This window comes from Carcharhinus amblyrhynchos, chromosome 7 (assembly GCF_965287045.1).
Source record: "Carcharhinus amblyrhynchos chromosome 7, sCarAmb.v2.hapA, whole genome shotgun sequence".
Lineage (NCBI taxonomy): Eukaryota > Metazoa > Chordata > Chondrichthyes > Carcharhiniformes > Carcharhinidae > Carcharhinus > Carcharhinus amblyrhynchos.
In genome coordinates, this window is record NC_137330.1 from 57,742,681 (window position 1) to 57,759,795 (window position 17,115).

Below are 17,115 nucleotides of genomic sequence, written 5' to 3' on the forward strand. Positions count from 1 at the left end.
GTTATAGGAACTTATATTCAGCAATAACCTGCTCATGAATGTTCAGTTTGGGTTCCACCAGGCTCACTCAGCTCTTGACCTTATCACAGCCTAGGTCCAAACATGGACAAAAGAGCCGAACTCCAGAGGTGACATGAGAGTGACATCAAGGCAACATTGACCTAGTGTGGCATCAAGGAGCCCAAGCAATGCTGTGTCAGTGGAAATCAGGAGGAAAGTTCCACTGTGTGGAGTCATTCCTGGCACAAAGGAAGTTGGTTGTAATCGAGTCATAAGAACATAAGAACATAAGAAATAGGAGCAGGAGTAGGCCATCTGGCCCTTCGAGCCTGCCCCGCCATTCAGTAAGATCATGGCTGATCTGTCTTGGCTCAGTTCCACATTCCCGCCCTCTCCCCATAACCCTTAATCCCCTCTCTTATCAAAAACCCATCAACCCGCGTCTTAAAAATATTTAGCGAGGTAGCCTCCACCACTTCAACGGGCAGAGAATTCCAGAGATTCACCACCCTTTGAGTGAAGAAGTTCCTCCTCAACTCCGTTCTAAACCGCCCCCCCTTTATCTTGAGGCTGTGCCCCCTAGTCCTACTATCCTTTCTGAGCGGGAAGAGTCTCTCCACCTCTATCCTATCCATCCCATTCATCATCTTATACGTCTCAATGAGATCTCCCCTCATTCTTCTAAACTCTAACGAGTACAAGCCTAATTTATTCAGCCTCTCCTCATAGCTCAACCCCCTCAACTCCAGCATCAGCCTAGTAAACCTCCTCTGCACTCCCTCCAAGGCCAAGATATCCTTGCGTAAGTACGGCGCCCAAAACTGCACACAGTACTCCAGCTGCGGCCTCACCAATGCCCTATACAGCCGCAGCAAGACCTCCCTACTTTTATATTCAATCCCCCTCGCGATGAAGGCCAGCATCCCATTCGCCTTCCTGACCACCTGCTGCACCTGCAAGCTGGGTTTTTGCGACTCATGCACAAGGACCCCGATGTCCCTCTGCACCTTCGCCTGCTGCAGCTTTTCGCCACGTAAGTAATAATCCTTCCTAGCATTATTCCTACCAAAGTGGACCACCTCTCACTTGCCAACATTAAATTCCATTTGCCATTTCCTGGCCCATTCGCCCAGCCTATCTAGATCCTTCTGTAGACTCTCACCACCCTCCGCACAATTTGCCTTTCCACCAATTTTGGTGTCATCAGCAAATTTCGACACCCTAGAGGTTTACAGCGTAGAAACAGGCCTTTCAGCCCAACTTGTCTACACCACCCTTTTTTTTCAAACCCCTAAGGTAATCCCAATTTCCCACATTTGTCCTATAGCCCTCTATACTCATCTTACCCATGTAACTTCTAAATGCTTTTTAAAAGACAAAATCTCTACTACTACCTCTGGCAACTTGTTTCAGACACTCACCATCCTCTGAAAAATTTGCCCCTCTGGACACTTTTGTATTTCTCCCCTCTCACCTTAAACCTATGCCTTCTAGTTTTAGACTCCCCTATCTTTGGGAAAAGATATTAACTATCTAGCTGACCTATGCCCCTCACTATTTTATAGACCTCCATAAGATCATCCCTCAAACTTCTATGCTCCAGAGCAAAAAGTCCCAATCTATCCAGCCTCTCCTTATAACTCAAACCACCAAGCCCCAGTAGCATCCTGGTAAATCTCTTCTGCACACTTTCTAGTTTAATAATAACCTTTCTATAATAGGGTGACCAGAACTGTACATAGTATTCCAAGTCTGGCCTTACCAAAATCTTGTACAAGACATCCCAACTGCTCTATTCAATGTTCTGACCAATGAAACCACGCATGCTGAATGCCTCCTTCACCACTCTGTCCACCTGTGACTCCACTTTCAAGGAGCTATGAACCTGTACCCCTGGGTCTCTTTGTTTTGTAACTGTCCCCAACACCGTACCATTAACTGAGTAAATCCTGCCCTGGTTCAATCTACCAAAATGCATCACCTTGCATTTATGTAAATTAACCTCCATTTGCCATTCATCAGCTCAGTGGCCCAATTGATCAAGATACCATTACAATTCGAGATAACCTTCTTCACTGTCTACTATGCCATCAATCTTGGTGTCATCTGCAAACTTACTAACCATGCCTCCTATATTCTCATCCAAATCATTAATATAAATGACAAATAACAGTGGACCCTGCACCGATCCCTGAGGCACACCACTGGTCACAGGTCTCCAGTTTGAAAAACAACCCTCTACAACCACCTTCTGTCTTCTGTCATCAAGCCAATTTTGTATCCATTTAGCTACCTTACCCTGAGGTTTAACCTTACGTAACAACTTACCATGCGATACCTTGTCAAAGGCCTTATCAAATGGTTGAAGTCAATCATCTCAGCTCCAGGACATCATTGCACGAGTTCCTCAGGTTAGTATACGAGGCCCAACTATCTTCAGTTGCTTCACCAATGATCTTCCTTCTGTCATAAGGTCAGAAGTGAGATGTTTGCATATGACTGCACAATATCCTGTATCCGAAAAGATTCAAAATCGCACAAGTTTAAGAATCACATAAACTGCAATCTGAACCTCAGTCACACAGGGAAAGATATATGCAAATGACAGATTTTGATTGAAGTAAATCCAGATTAAGCCCAGATAATGCTTGAGGACTACCTAACTGAATCTTGTGCAGCCGTAGTTTATATCTGCCAATTAGAACAATGAACAATGGAAAGAGAGGCTGAGATACCATTGGTCAGAGATGTAACTATCATTTCTTGATGATATAACATGTACAAGTTTTAAATGGACATTATACCCTTATGTATGCATGATGTAACTTTAACCATGATTGGATAGAGATAACTACTGTTCTGTTATCAAAAACTGAACTAGACTAGCCATATAAATACTGTGGCTACCAAAGCACGTCAAAGGCAAGGAATCTTGTAGTGAATAACTCAGTTCCTGATCCTCCAAGCCTATCTACTATCAACAAGATACCGTCAGGAGTGTGATGGAATACTTTCCCCTTGCTTGGATGAGTGCAGCTCCAACGACACTCAGGAAGTTTGACCCATCTAGGTCAAAGCAGCCTGCTTGATTGGTACTCCTCCACATTCAATCCCTTCACCAGTGATGAACAGTAGCAGCTGTGTGTACAATCTACAATATGCACGAAGGAATTCACCAAGGTTCCTGAGGCAACACCATCCAAACCCACTACTGCTACCATCTAGTAGAACAGGGGATACCCATAAATACCACACCTGGATGTTCCCCTCCAAGTTATTCACCATCTTGACTTGGAAATATATCACCATTCCTTCGCTGTCGCTGGGTCAAAATCCTGGAACTTCTTCCCTAACAACAATGTGTGTACCTACACCTCAGAAACTGCAGTAGTTCAAGAAGGCAGCTCACCACCCTGAGCAGCGACCAGGAATGGCCAATAAATGCAAGCCTTGCCAGCGATGCCCACATCCCGAAAAATAAATTTAAAAAAATAAAGCAAACATCTGCAGGTATTGTGGCTGACTTTTAAAGTAAGTACAGCATGTCATGGCTATAAAGAGGGGAAGTGGACTTGTATGCCGAGTATATGCAAAACATAATTTTTGGGGCTGGTTAAAAGGGACCATCTTTTATGCTGAGATTAACTCACACACTGCAATTTACAATGTATAAAATTCATCTGCAAAATTCTTTAACAAGAAAATAGTCATAAAGTGTTTTAAAAGTTAATTGGAATGGAAGTCAGAGTAAAATATGTTTAGGTGCCCTCGGATTTGTTTCTCTAATCAAAGAATCAACTTTTTATGAAAAGATCCATCTCTTTTAACCATGATATTGCCGTTTGGGATATTTTAAGCAACATTCCTCAACATGAAGTGTCTGTGATTGAACATTGCAAAGAACCGGAGCAACTCTCAACCATTATAAGCATTTGTCTGTACTTGATGAACATAAGAACATATGAAATGTCTTGTAATTTGTTCCCCGATTACAACAATATTTTTACTGAGCTGGTTATGGAAATGTGTGCAAAATGAAAAATTCATCTGAAAAACCGCAGAGACATCTAATCAAGGAAGGAGAAGGAAGGGGGTGTGGTGGAGGGTGCAAATTGTTAAGAATTCAGGAATGGGTCAACAAATTACTGAGCAAAATTCTGACACAGACTTATCATTTACCTCCAAAATAAATAAGAAAGCAATCATGAAAGATGCTTGAGTGATACTGCCAAATGTTGATGTTAAATAAATGGACATGGGTATGAACGATGCATAGTGTGCAGAGAATTTTCACTAGGGCACAACACAAGAAAATGGAGCCCATAAATGGATTAACTATCTTACATTCACTGTTTAACACATGTAAATAATTATTTTTATTTTATACAATTGCTCACTTGTTTATTTCTCTGAAGTAATTAGCAATCTGCCTTGATCTGGCCTCTGGTAAATAGGACATATGTAACAAACACTGGAAATAGATAAACAGGAAGCACTGCACATGGCAACATTAAACTGAAGACATTTTGGATGTCTGAAGATGAGGAAAGCAAAGACAGCTGGATAGGGATTTTACTTTGCATTTGTCAAACATGACCATGTGTTCACCATAGTAACCCGGGGCCTTGAGCAGGATTTCAAATCCTGGATCAGAACCCTAATGCTGCAGTGACCTCCGTGTCCTGACCCTGAACTGACATGAAAACAAGCAAACACCACTATTTTGATCTGTAAAGCACCTAATTGGCTTGGAGTATCGTTCGCTGCCCAATTAGCAGCAGCGGACACAGGAGGGAGGTGGGGTCACACCAGAAGTGGATACTTAAAGGACCAGAGGCAAGCTCTGCTAATAATCCACAAGAATGGAAGCACAAATGTAGAACTGAGACTTTGAAGTACAGGTTGTTGATGATTGCTTATGTATTTTATCAATATAGCCAAGCATAGTTAGAGTAAATACCTGAAAATCCACAGGAGGCCTTGGCTATAATTCTCTACAATTACATTGTTGGGTCTATCAGTGATCTTGACTAGAAATGACAAAAAGACAGAATGGCAGAGGTGACATGTGTATCTAAGAGAGATGGCTGAGGACCAACAGCACCCATTTAAAGTTTAAAAGTTTAAAGTTTATCTATTAATGTCACAAGTAGGTTTACATTAACACTGCAAAGAAGTTATTGTGAAAATCTCTTAGTCACCACACTCTGGAGAACTGTTCAGGTACACTGAGGGAGAATTTAGCATGGCCAATGCATCTAACCAGCACATCTTCCGGACTGTGGGAGGACCTGGAGAAAACCCATGCAGACATGGGGAGAACTTGCAAACTCCACACAGGCCTGGGACTTAACTAAGACTATTCAGGAAAACTCATTTAAATTGGTCAGATCTGGAAGGCTCCGAGCTGATTCTCAGCCTCTGCTGGGTTACTGACCCTCCAGCCAGAAAAGCAGTAAATAATTTATCATCGGTCTAACTACTATTTTCCCCAAGGCTAGAAAGATAATGTCAGCCCAGTTCTAATTCCTATTCAGTTACTCTAGCCAGAAGTGGTACACATGAGGACAGGGCTGAGAATTGGGTGGGGATCCACGGCAGTGCCTCAACAATTTAATAGCTTGCTGATTCTCATTGTCACAGTTCAAGTGTATAAAGATTAGCCATTTGGGTGTCCAATATTTCAGGAGAGTCAAACAAGAGACAAGGCAGGAAGATAGGAAATGAAAAGTAAAGGTTCATTATATAAAATAATCCTTCATAATAATTCCATTACTCACTTGTCACTCCTGGAGATTAGCATCGGCAATTACTGCAAAACACAGCATTTAAGCCAACTCAATATATAAGTCAACCTCATTTTTCCTACCCAAATGTTTTTCCATGTACTTGGCCTATAAATCAACCTCCTGTTTTCAGCTATGATAAGTGATATTCTCATTAATAATCAGCCTCAATTTTTCACCCGACAAATGCATGTTGTATTTACCAGTAGCTTATAACTGGATGAACAGGATCATGATGTGCAGATGCCGGCGTTGGACTGGGGTAAACACAATAAGAAGTCTGACAACACCAGGTTTAAGTCCGACTGATTTATTTGATAGTAAACATAAGAATATAAGAACGTAAGAAATAGGAGCAGGAGTAGGCCATCTAGCCCTTCAAGCCTGCCCCGCCATTCAATAAGATCATGGCTGATCTGAAGTGGCTCAGTTCCACTTTCCCGCTTTTTCCCCATAACCCTTAATTCCCTTGTCTGTCAAAAACCTATCTACCCGTGACTTAAATATATTTAGCGAAGTAGCCTCCACCACTTCAACGGGCAGAGAATTCCAGAGATTCACCTCCCTTTGAGTGAAGAAGTTCCTCCTCAACTCTGTTCTAAACTGCACCCCCCTTATCTTGAGGCTGTGCCCTCTAGTCCTGCTGTCCTTTCTAAGCAGGAAGAATCTCTCTACCTCTAACCTATCCATCCCTTTCATTATCTTATACGTCTCTATAAGATCCCCCCTCATCCTTCTAAACTCCAATGAGTACAGACCCAGTCTGTTTAGTCTCTCTTCATAGTCCAACCCCCTCATCTCCGGTATCAGCCTAGTGAACCTCCTCTGCACTCACTCTAAGGCCAAAATATCCTTGTGCAAGTGCTGCGACCAAAACTGCACACAGTACTCCAGCTGCGGCCTCACCAGTGCCCTGTACAATTGCAGCAAGACCTCCCTGCTTTTATATTCTATCCCGCTCGCTATAAAGGCCAGCATCCCATTCGCCTTCTTGATCACCTGCTGCACCTATAGACTGGGTTTTTGTGACTTATGCACAAGGACCCCCAGGTCCCTCTGCACCGTAGCATGCTGCAGCTTTTCACCCTTTAAATAGTAATCCCTCCTACTATTATTCCTGCCAAAGTGGATAACCTCACACTTGCTAACATTGTACTCCATCTGCCAGGTCCTCGCCCACTCGCTCAGCCTATCCAGATCCCTCTGCAGACTTTCCACACCCTCTGCACAATTTGCTTTTCCACTCATCTTTCTGTCATCAGCAAATTTCGTCACCCTACACTCAGCCCCCTCCTCCAGATCATCTATACAAATGGTAAATAGCTGAGGCCCCAGCACCGATCCCTGCGGCACTCCACTAGTTACCAACTGCCAATCAGACTAGCACCCATTGATACCAACTCTCTGCCTCCTATTAGGCAATCAATCCTCTATCCACGCTAACACCTTACCCCCAACTCTATGCCCCCTAACCTTCTGAAGCAACCTTTTGTGTGGCACCTTATCAAACGCCTTTTGAAAATCGAGAAACACCACATCCACTTGTTCCCCTCTGTCTACCGCACTGGTCACATCCTCATAGAAATCCAATAAATTCGTCAAACACAACTTCCCCTTAACGAATCCGTGCTGCGTCTGCTCTATCAAACCATTCCTTTCCAGGTGCTTTGCTATTTCTTCTTTGATGATGGATTCAAGCATTTTTCCAACAACACTCGCTAAACTAACCGGCCTATAATTTCCTGCCTTTTGCCTGCTACCTTTTTTAAACAGCAGCGTAACATTAGCCGTTTTCCAATTTTCCGGCACTTCCCCGAAACGCAGCCAAGTTTGGTAAATAATCACTAAGGCATCCACTATCACCTCTGCCATTTCCTTCAGAACCCTGGGATGCATTCCATCTGGTCCTGGGGACTTGTCCACCATCAGTCCCACCAGTCGATCAAGCACTACCTCTCTAGTGACAGTAATCGCATTCAGGCCCTCAACTCCTACCATCCTTCTATCTTTAATATCCGGCAAACTATTCGCGTCCTCCTCCGTGAAGACTGAGGCAAAAACTTATTTAAGGCCTCAGCCATATCTTCATCTCCTTCCACTAAATCCCCCTTCTCATCCCCTAAGGGTCCAACATTCACCCTAGCCAGCCTCCTCCTCTTTATATGTTTGTAAAAACTCTTACTGTTCTTTTTTATATTTAGTGCTCGTTTAGCTTCATAGTCTATCCTTCCTTTCTTTATCAACTTCTTAGTCATTCTTTGCTGATTTTTGAACTTCTCCCAATCTTCTACTCGCCCACTACTTTTAGCCACTCTAAACGCATCAGCTTTTAATTTAATACTCTCCTTTATTTCCTTCGATAACCATGGCTGATTATCCCTTCTCCCACATTCCTTCTTTGCCATTGGAATATATTTCTGCTGAGCACCAAAGAAGATCTCCTTAAAGATCCTCCACTGTTCCTCAGTCATCCTACCAACTAATCTGCGCCCCCAATCTACATTAGCCAATTCCTCTCTCATCCTATCATACTCCCCTCTGTTCAAATAGAGGACACAGGTTCGGGACCCTACTTTCTCATCCTCCATCTGTATCAAAAACTCAACCATACAATGATCGCTCGTCCCAAGAGGATCCCTCACAACAAGATCCCTAATTCTTCCTGCCTTGTTACACAACACCAGATCTAAGATAGCTTGCTCCCTCGTTGGTTCCGTCACACACTGTTCAAGGAGAGTTCTGAGCTCTCCATTCACCTGACGAAGAGTTTAACCTTGAAAGCTTGTGAGTTTACTATCAAATAAATCGGTTGGACTTAAACCTGGTGTTGTCAGACTTCTTACTGTGAAAGGGATCAAGCAGGTGAAATGGACTGTGTCGCAAATGTATGCATGAGATTAAAATGTACTCACTCCCTGCATAGTATGCCGAGGATATTTCAAAGTGGCAATTACCCACACCCATGCACTCATGATATAAATCAAAATTCCACATTTAGAAGGTTTTTTTTGAGGCTTCAGAGGTCAATTTACATGCCAACATCCATGGTAGCCTCTATCTTTTGAAGATTAACCATTTAGCAACCTGACAAAGCTAACTTGATTTAGTAGTTACTGTTGCATTGACAGGTGAGGCTGTTCAAAACACACAAAACAACTTGCTTCTATTTCAGAATGTGTGTTTTTTGAACATCTTCACACATCAGTGCAACTAGAGTATCGATTTTCTTTTTCAAAATGTTAAAATAATTTGCTCCTATTTTCGATTCAAAATTTTGAAAAAGTCAATTTTCTTGCTCCAGAAGCTACCATCACTTTCGCTATAAACTAGTAGTGTTTCACAATGAAGGTTTCACCTTGAAAGTTATTTTTACTTGCACACTAATAAACACAAACTGTCCTTGAATATTGTTGAAAAGAGAAAAAAGTGCTTCCAAAGCTTTTTATCTTACAGGATAAATGCAGTAATGCCAAATCTCAAACAACAATTTATGCTACAAGAGAAAAAGGATTGGTCAGAAGATCAACTCTGATTGGCTGAAGCATAGCCATGGAGAAAGCAACAGGGTCCTCAAGCTTCCAGGTAATCCAAAAAATGCAAGGCTTGACCAAATTCCTTTTGTTTGCAGAGAATGGTTCCCTGTGTATGAATATGTCTCACTCCTGGAAAGCCTATAGGAGAGATGTTTTTGAGCTTGACTGACTATCTAAATTGGTTGCTGGTGTAGTTGTTAGCAAACTCAGTTCAGCCTGGGACCCGGGATCAATTCTGGCCTTGGGTCACTCTCTGTGCAGAGTTTATACTTTCTCCCTGTGTCTGTGTGGATTTCTTCTGGGTGCTCCGGTTTCCTCCCACTGTCCAAAGATGTGTTGTTTAGGTTGGTTGGCCATGCTAAATTAATCCAAGTGTCAGAGAGGCTGGAAGAGTAAATATGGGGGGTTACGGGAATAGAGCTTAGGTGGGATTGTGGTCAGTGCAGACTTGATGGGCTGAACTGGCCTCTCTCCATGCTGTTGGGATCCAATTATTCTAACAGTGAACGTTTTGTTTTGGGTTTTTTAAGCATGGGCTAGTTGAAACTTCTGGAACTTACTTTTAAGTAAACAATATGCACTACAAAGGATGGCCGAAGGTCATCTGACCTGATCTGTGAATTCAAAAACTACCATCCTGCTTCACAAGGTCAAAAAATACATTCTAGATTAAAAGGCATCCACCACCCACATTCTGACATCATCCAAAAGACACTCCTGAATTGAATGGGGCTTTCTGGTATAAAATGGTGATTATCAGCATGAATGTCTTCAAACAATAAACCAGGATGTAACCAATCAACCTGAGACCAACACCAAAAGGAACTATGATAAACTATGTGTTGGTCTCCCATTTAATCTTTAAGTGCTATTTGCAGAAAGATACAACAGTAGCAGAAAGGGCACTAACATCTATACCGCAAGAACCAGAAACAGTAAAATCAGAAGATCTCTAAGTCTTTTCCCTTTTGGTGCATCAATACAGCAAAGCTACCTCCTGGTAATGAGACTGTAAGCAATTAATTTTGTGACCTCCAGGAAGTTCATCTCTTCAAGACAACTCAGTCTGTTGAATTTATCTAAACTATACTGCAGGAGTGAAGACGTCTTCTTTATCGCTTGTTTTCCAGAACAGGAAAATCAGATGTATCATGAATTGTTCCTGAAGCACACTATTCTAATCAATGTCCTGGAGTGTGTGTGTGTGTGTGTGTGTGTGTGTGTGTGTGTCATAGCATTAGATTTCATGGTGCATGAGACCATGAATAAACAATCCTCTTTATTTAAACCCATGAAAAGCTGTTGTTGGCAATGCAAATTGCCCACACACGCAGGGGTTAAGAAACACGCACATTTTCCTTTCACATGCTTACTGATTTCCAACAGTAGGGAAGGAAACAGGGTTTTCAGAAGTTTCCTCTCACCCTATCTCCAACAGCTGGTTATTTTCAGGGTTTAAACTAACGTTCTGGTTGTAGGTCAGAAGAGCTCTGCAGAAATTCCAGGTAAAGACTTTTAATACGTTAGAAATGAACTTAGATTGGGTTGGCTCAGAAACCAAAATCAGCAATGAAAATATTCTAAAACCTTTTTCAACAATTTATTGATAATAAGGAGAAAGCTAACATTCTAATGAATCAAAGACATTTAAATAATACTTCGAGTTCATAGCTCTTTACCAATATATTTGAACCAGATATATTGGTAAAGTTTAATCCTGACAAGTGTGAGGTGATTCATTTTGGCAGGACAAACTTGAATGCAGATTACAGGGTCAACGGCAGGGTTCTAAGGAATGTGAAGGAACAGAGAGAGATCGGGGTTCATATCCACAGATCTCTGAAAGTTGCCCCTCAAGTGGATAGAGCCGTGAAGAAGGCATATAGTGTGTTAGGGTTTATTAACAGGAGGTTTGAATTTAAGAGCCATGGGGTTATGCTACAACTATACTGGACGTTGGTAAGATCACATTTGGAATATTGTGTTCAGTTCTGGTTGCCTCATTATAGGAAGGATGTGGAAGCATTGGAGAGAGTGCAGAGGAGTTTTACCAGGATGCTGCCTGGTTTGGAGGGTAGGTCTTATGAGGAAAGGTTGAGGGAGGTAGGACTTTTCTCTTTGGAGCGGAGGAGGGTGAGAGGCAACTTAATAGAGGTTTATAAGATACAGTGGATGTGCAGAGACTGTTTCCTCGGGTGGATGTAGCTGTTACTAGGGGGCATAACTATAAGGTTCATGGTGGGAGATATAGGAGAGATGTCTGAGGTAGGTTCTTTACTCAGAGAGTGGTTGGGATGTGAAATAGACTGCCTGCTGTGATAATGGAGTCGGACACTTTAGGAATGTTCAAGCGGTTATTGGATAGGCATATGGAGCACTCCAGAATTATAGGGGGGGAATAGCTTGATCTTGGGATTGGACATAGCTCGGCACAACATTGAGGCCAAAGGGCCTATACTGTGCTGTAATATTCTATGTTCAATTTTCTATGTTCAAACACCAACTTTTTTTCCCCAATTAAAAACCTCTGATATTTGACACGTGGTCTGACATTTGAAATTTTGATAAAGAGCAATGGAAGGACAGTACCTGCTACATGTGAAACTTTTCATTATCTTGCTGTATTATTTTTCATTGTGAATTCTTTGTAAGGATAGTTTTCTGTATTTCACTGGTTTAATAGGAAAATGGTTTTACTCGTTTGCAGAATGAAAGTTTGCCCAAATATCCAACAGTGCTTTTATTAAAAATAGATGGGGATTTGGAAGAATTGACCCAGATTTTTTCTGTAAACGTAACAGTGAAACAAATGTTGTTTGTAATTATTTATGAGTAAATGGTTCAGCAACTTCAGGTGAAGGGCAGGGAGGTGGCAAGCTCAATTATTTAGAAGTTGCCCTCTGAGTTCCATGACTTTGCCATTAGATTCGTACGAATGGGATCTTGCTGTCCAGCTCACCACTGAAATGCATTGTGTGGCTTTGAGGCTGTGTGGGAGACATGAACTGATTTTGCCAGAAAATATAATTTTGTCCAGTCTAGTTTAATTCCCCGTTAACAATGTGATGTGTTAATTATTGCTGAACAACTTTACTGACACAGAGAGGGATGGATGTTTATTTTTTCTGGTTTGATTTATTGTGATGGTTTTAAAAATGTTAAATGTTGAAGTTACACATTTTACTTTTACATTTTTTGAACCTTTCCTTTCAATCTTGTCTTTTTTCCTCCTTTCTTAATTCTGTTTTTTTTTTTGCTTTTTTTTCCCTCCTTTCTCTTTCTGAAACTGAATTGACATCAGATTCATTCACTCTCACCCTTCTTTCTCAATCCTGGCATGGTTAAATTTCAGAATCTTTCAGCCTGATTAGAGTCATAGAGCCCAACTCGTCCATGCTGCCCCTTTTTTTAAACCCCTAGGCTAGTTCCAATTGCCTGCATTTGGCCCATATCCCTCTATAGCCATTTCAGCCATGTAACTGTCTAAATGCTTTGTAAAACACAAAATTGTACTCACCTCTACCACTACCTCTGGTCGCTTGTTCCAGACACTCACCACCTTCTGTGAAAATATTGCTCCTCTGGACCCTTTTGTAACTCTCCCCTCTCACCTTAAATCTATGCCCTCTAGTTTTAGACTCCTCTACCTTTGGAAAAAAATATTGACTATCTAGATTGATTAAGGAGATGTAACAGCACTGCTCATTCAGACTCCAGATGCTCTGCTTCCTTCACTGATGTTGTCAGTATGTACTTTCAACAACTTTCCACACAAAGGAATTTAAAAAACCTAAATGAATAAGAACATGTCTAACCAACAGCAGATGTCTTTAAATACCTACTTCAGCAAATTATGGGCTTGTTGATAATGGGCGGGGAGTACTAGTATGACTTTAATTCACTGTCAGTTTTATTTTGAAGTTTTTGAGTGTTCAGGAGTTGGTAGCAATTAATTCCACCCTGCTCCTTTTACTGGATTAGTATAAAGTGATCACATTGTTCACATGGATGTGCTTCAAGAAATACAGTACCATTTGGACGCTGGTCACAAGCATTTGAAAATAGGTGGGAAGCAAACCACACAACTAAAATTAGGCTTTAGGGTTTCAAAAATGTCTTGCAGACCAAGCTGTGATATTCTTATGCTGCAGAGGGCAGTAGAGTACCATTAATTAACATAAAGGTAAGCTTTGAAAGAAAAGGATTCTTGGCACAAGAAATGCGCATTAAAGCTAGCCAAACATGGCCAAACAACTTGACAAAAGGTTAACAAAGGAGCCACCTCAACCTCAACTCAAAAGAAAACTATGAATATAGATTTATGACAGGGAAAAGGTTTTTGTAAGTTTAGGGGGGGATACATTTTTACCAAAGCTCACTACTGCAAGTTTTGCTAAGTATACAACAGCTGGAAATCTCCCATCCTGCCCACAACAGGTTTGGTGGCTGGCAGCAGTAGAGAATCCAGCAGGAGCCAAAAAGTCTGAAACCTGCCAATGTAAAAATCACTTTGTAATTCTCTCAGTGGCCGGTTGGTCTTCTCACAGGCTGATGGCATGAGTGTTATTCATATTCATTTGCGCCTCATGAGTGCTTACTAAAACTTGGACTGTGCAAGTCCAGTAAAAGTCTGTGCTGGTCACTCAGAGCTGAGTATGTGTTCAGCTGCATAGGAAGCCCTCCCCACAACATGCCCCCACATTCCAGCACTACCTACACCCACCACTGTCTACACCTCACAGCACCATTTAAAGGACCAGCCATCCAACTTGCGGATGATGTGGTTTTGACTTTCGTCTGCACTTTGAAAGTTTTTGGAAGTAATGTGGATTCTTTTTTCCCACACTGTTAAGTGATACACCCATGAAGGGAGGCCAGAAGATTGGGTCACTTGGCCGTACCAAATCTGCAGGATATCTGAGGGCTGCGGTTGCACTGTCTCGGGATCTGCAGAGTTGGGGAAGCTCTGTACAGAAGGAGTGGTGTTCGCCATGGACAGCACTACCTACAAAACATCCAGCATCTCAAGAGCAATTAGGGATGAGCAACAAATGCTCACCTAACCAGCAACAGCCACATCCCATGAGAGAATTTTGAAAAACTGTGGAACAGACCACAACCATTGCTATATTCTCCACAAACATCGCTATCTTGAGGAAACAGCCACTGCCATCTTGAGAATGGGTAAGAGAAGGTGGCAGGGAAGAGGCATCATTCCCCCTTCACTCAGGATAGGCTATCTGGAACATCTATTCAGACACCATTTCCCTTATAAGATCCTCCAATCATCACTACTCCCCATCCTCCTACCAATCCACCACGGACCTGACCTTGACAACGTTCTCAGCTCCTGCAATAAAAAATATAAAACAAAGCTTTCAATAACATAATTATCCAACAACACCTCCCATTAAACAAGCATTAATGAAATATTTCCCCTTGTGCCTGCTTTCAGGTGCTCTTGTCTGTCCTGGTGCTTGTATGTAGTATTATCCCTTTGGCCACAGCATGTCTGGTGAAAGGGTGCTGACTTTCAATGGGGGAGACAACAAATGGCCTTATAGGATGCCCTCAAGGAATTCTGGACTTAGCAAGCCAGACATTGGACCAAACCACATAGGCTTTGATGATAGCAGCCTGGGCTGATGGGCTGACAGGCAACAGCAAGGGCACTGACAGCAGTGAGAGAACAAATGCTGTCATCGTGAGAGAGAAGATAGCTAGTTCCTGTTCCATGGAGCCACTCTCTCTTTCTCAGTCAATCCTCAATCTACTGGAGCACAGATTCTGGAGTGTCGTCAGGACCTGTCTGATACTAGTGAGCACTGAGAACCACTGCAATGATGGTAACAGTCTGACCAACAAACATGGATTGCACAACTTTAATTTGAGCTTCTGCCTGTACTGCAACTAAGCAGAAGGAAGCTGGAAACCTACGGGGATTTAAGGATTGATATTACCAAGTTATACCTCTTATTTGCAGTTAGCTATGCCTGGACAGCATATTGCCTCTTGTGGACAGCATGGTGATACAACCGTTACCACTACTGCCTCACAGCACCAGGGACCCAGATTTGATTCCTGCTTGGGTCAATGTCTTGTGTAATTTGTACATTTTCTCTGTGTCTGCATGGGTTTCCTCTGGCTGCCTCCCACAGTCCAAAAGATGTGCTGGTTAGGTGCATTGGCTAAGCTAAATTCTCCCTCAGTGTACGCGAACAGGCGTCCAAGTGTGGCAACTTGGAGATTTTCACAGGAACTGCATTGCAGTATTAATGTAAGCTTACTTGCGACACTAATAAATAACCTCTTAACTCTATTATAAATTCAGACTCAGTGGTCAGGGGATCCCCACTGCCCCAGAATTTTATATTCATTATACTCTGCCAACATCATAACAACCCCCCCATAGGTAAATATCTGAGTTGCAGCCTTAAAACTGTAATACCCATCTTTCAGGGGAAAGAAAGATGCATATTTTAATCCTGCATAGTTATTGTCAAATAAATCCTCACTTAAACAAGATTTTCGTATTTGCACGTGATGCAAAATTTGGAAATTGAATAGCAAAATGTTGTAATTAGTGATTTAGAAGTTAATTGTAATATTTTAATTTTGTTTCTCCAAAACAACTTAGGATGTATTTCTATGTTAAAAATGTGATATAAATGTTATTGTCCTTCCTATCAGGCAAAATGACTGTGTATATGGAACTATCTGCACAGAAGATGGATAGATAACACCCACTTGCAAGCCTGATTGGATTACCCTCTTATTGGTTAGGTTACAGCAAGGTTGAAGAACCTAACCAGCAATGAAAATCAACATTTAGGTTCTGGTGCCATCTTGAGACCTGCAGTAACTGCTTCAATGTGACTAAAATAAAAGTCACTAAACTTGTGATGTAAACAGATTGATTAGCACACAAAATTATGACAAAGGCAAGTGAGGTATTACAAAGAGGAAAATGACAAAAATATCTTCATTTGGAAAATGTTTCACTCTCGAGACAGGCAATACTAGCAAAAGATGGGAGTCATTTCCAGTTCCCATTTTATTTCAGGAGAATACATAAAAGTAACTTTTTTCTTACTCCAGTGTAAAGAGCAAGTTTTCTGGGACCCTAAGAATTTACCGTAATAATTTCAACTTGAAGTAATTTTCCTTTTTACAAACTGAAAATACTATCCCTGCAAAGCAATTATGACCTAATACTTGACTTTCACCCCGCCTTTAGAGGGTTTGATTCGCATCATCTACATCCATAATATATCTGACATTGATGTGGTTCAGGAGCAGAACTGCGCATCCTTAATCTGGCTGCTATAGTTTCAAAGAGCATCAGGAGAGAGGTTGTGCGCTTCAAAGAGCAGCAGAAAAAAAAATCCCTTCAGCTATGCTTTCAACTTGAATCTTGGCCAACCCTCTCCCTATAATTACAGCTTGGGAGAAACACATGCCTCAGGGGTGACCTCCAACTCGTTGGAAAGTTTTTCAGCTGTGTAGAATTCCATAACTGAAGGTGGCAGAAAACACAGAAATCTTGCAAACGTGGTGGAGATGAGATCAGCCGTGATTGTACTGAATGGCAGGGGATTAAGCTCAAAGGGTTGAGTTGTGTAGCCCTGGTCACGTTCCAGGTTAAGGACAGACGAAGTAATTCATGTTTCACTGCTGGTGCACTGTCAGGCTATGTAGAATTTAGCAGTGAGCATCCTTTTCAGTGAAAAGGACCCTATTTATCCAGTGATTTGATTTATTATCACATGCATTGGGATAGAGTGAAAAGTATTGTT

General features: G+C 41.7%; 1 long non-coding RNA gene across 3 annotated transcripts in view; it reads left to right on the forward strand.

Moving 5' to 3' along the window:
• LOC145344972 (uncharacterized) overlaps nt 1-17,115 on the forward strand; it is an 86,873-nt gene that overhangs the window by 13,244 nt on the left and 56,514 nt on the right. For all 3 annotated transcript variants that reach the window (XR_013887014.1, XR_013887012.1, XR_013887013.1), the window contains one exon: nt 9,240-9,368. This is a non-coding gene — a long non-coding RNA (uncharacterized LOC145344972). The remainder of the gene's footprint in view (nt 1-9,239; nt 9,369-17,115) is intronic.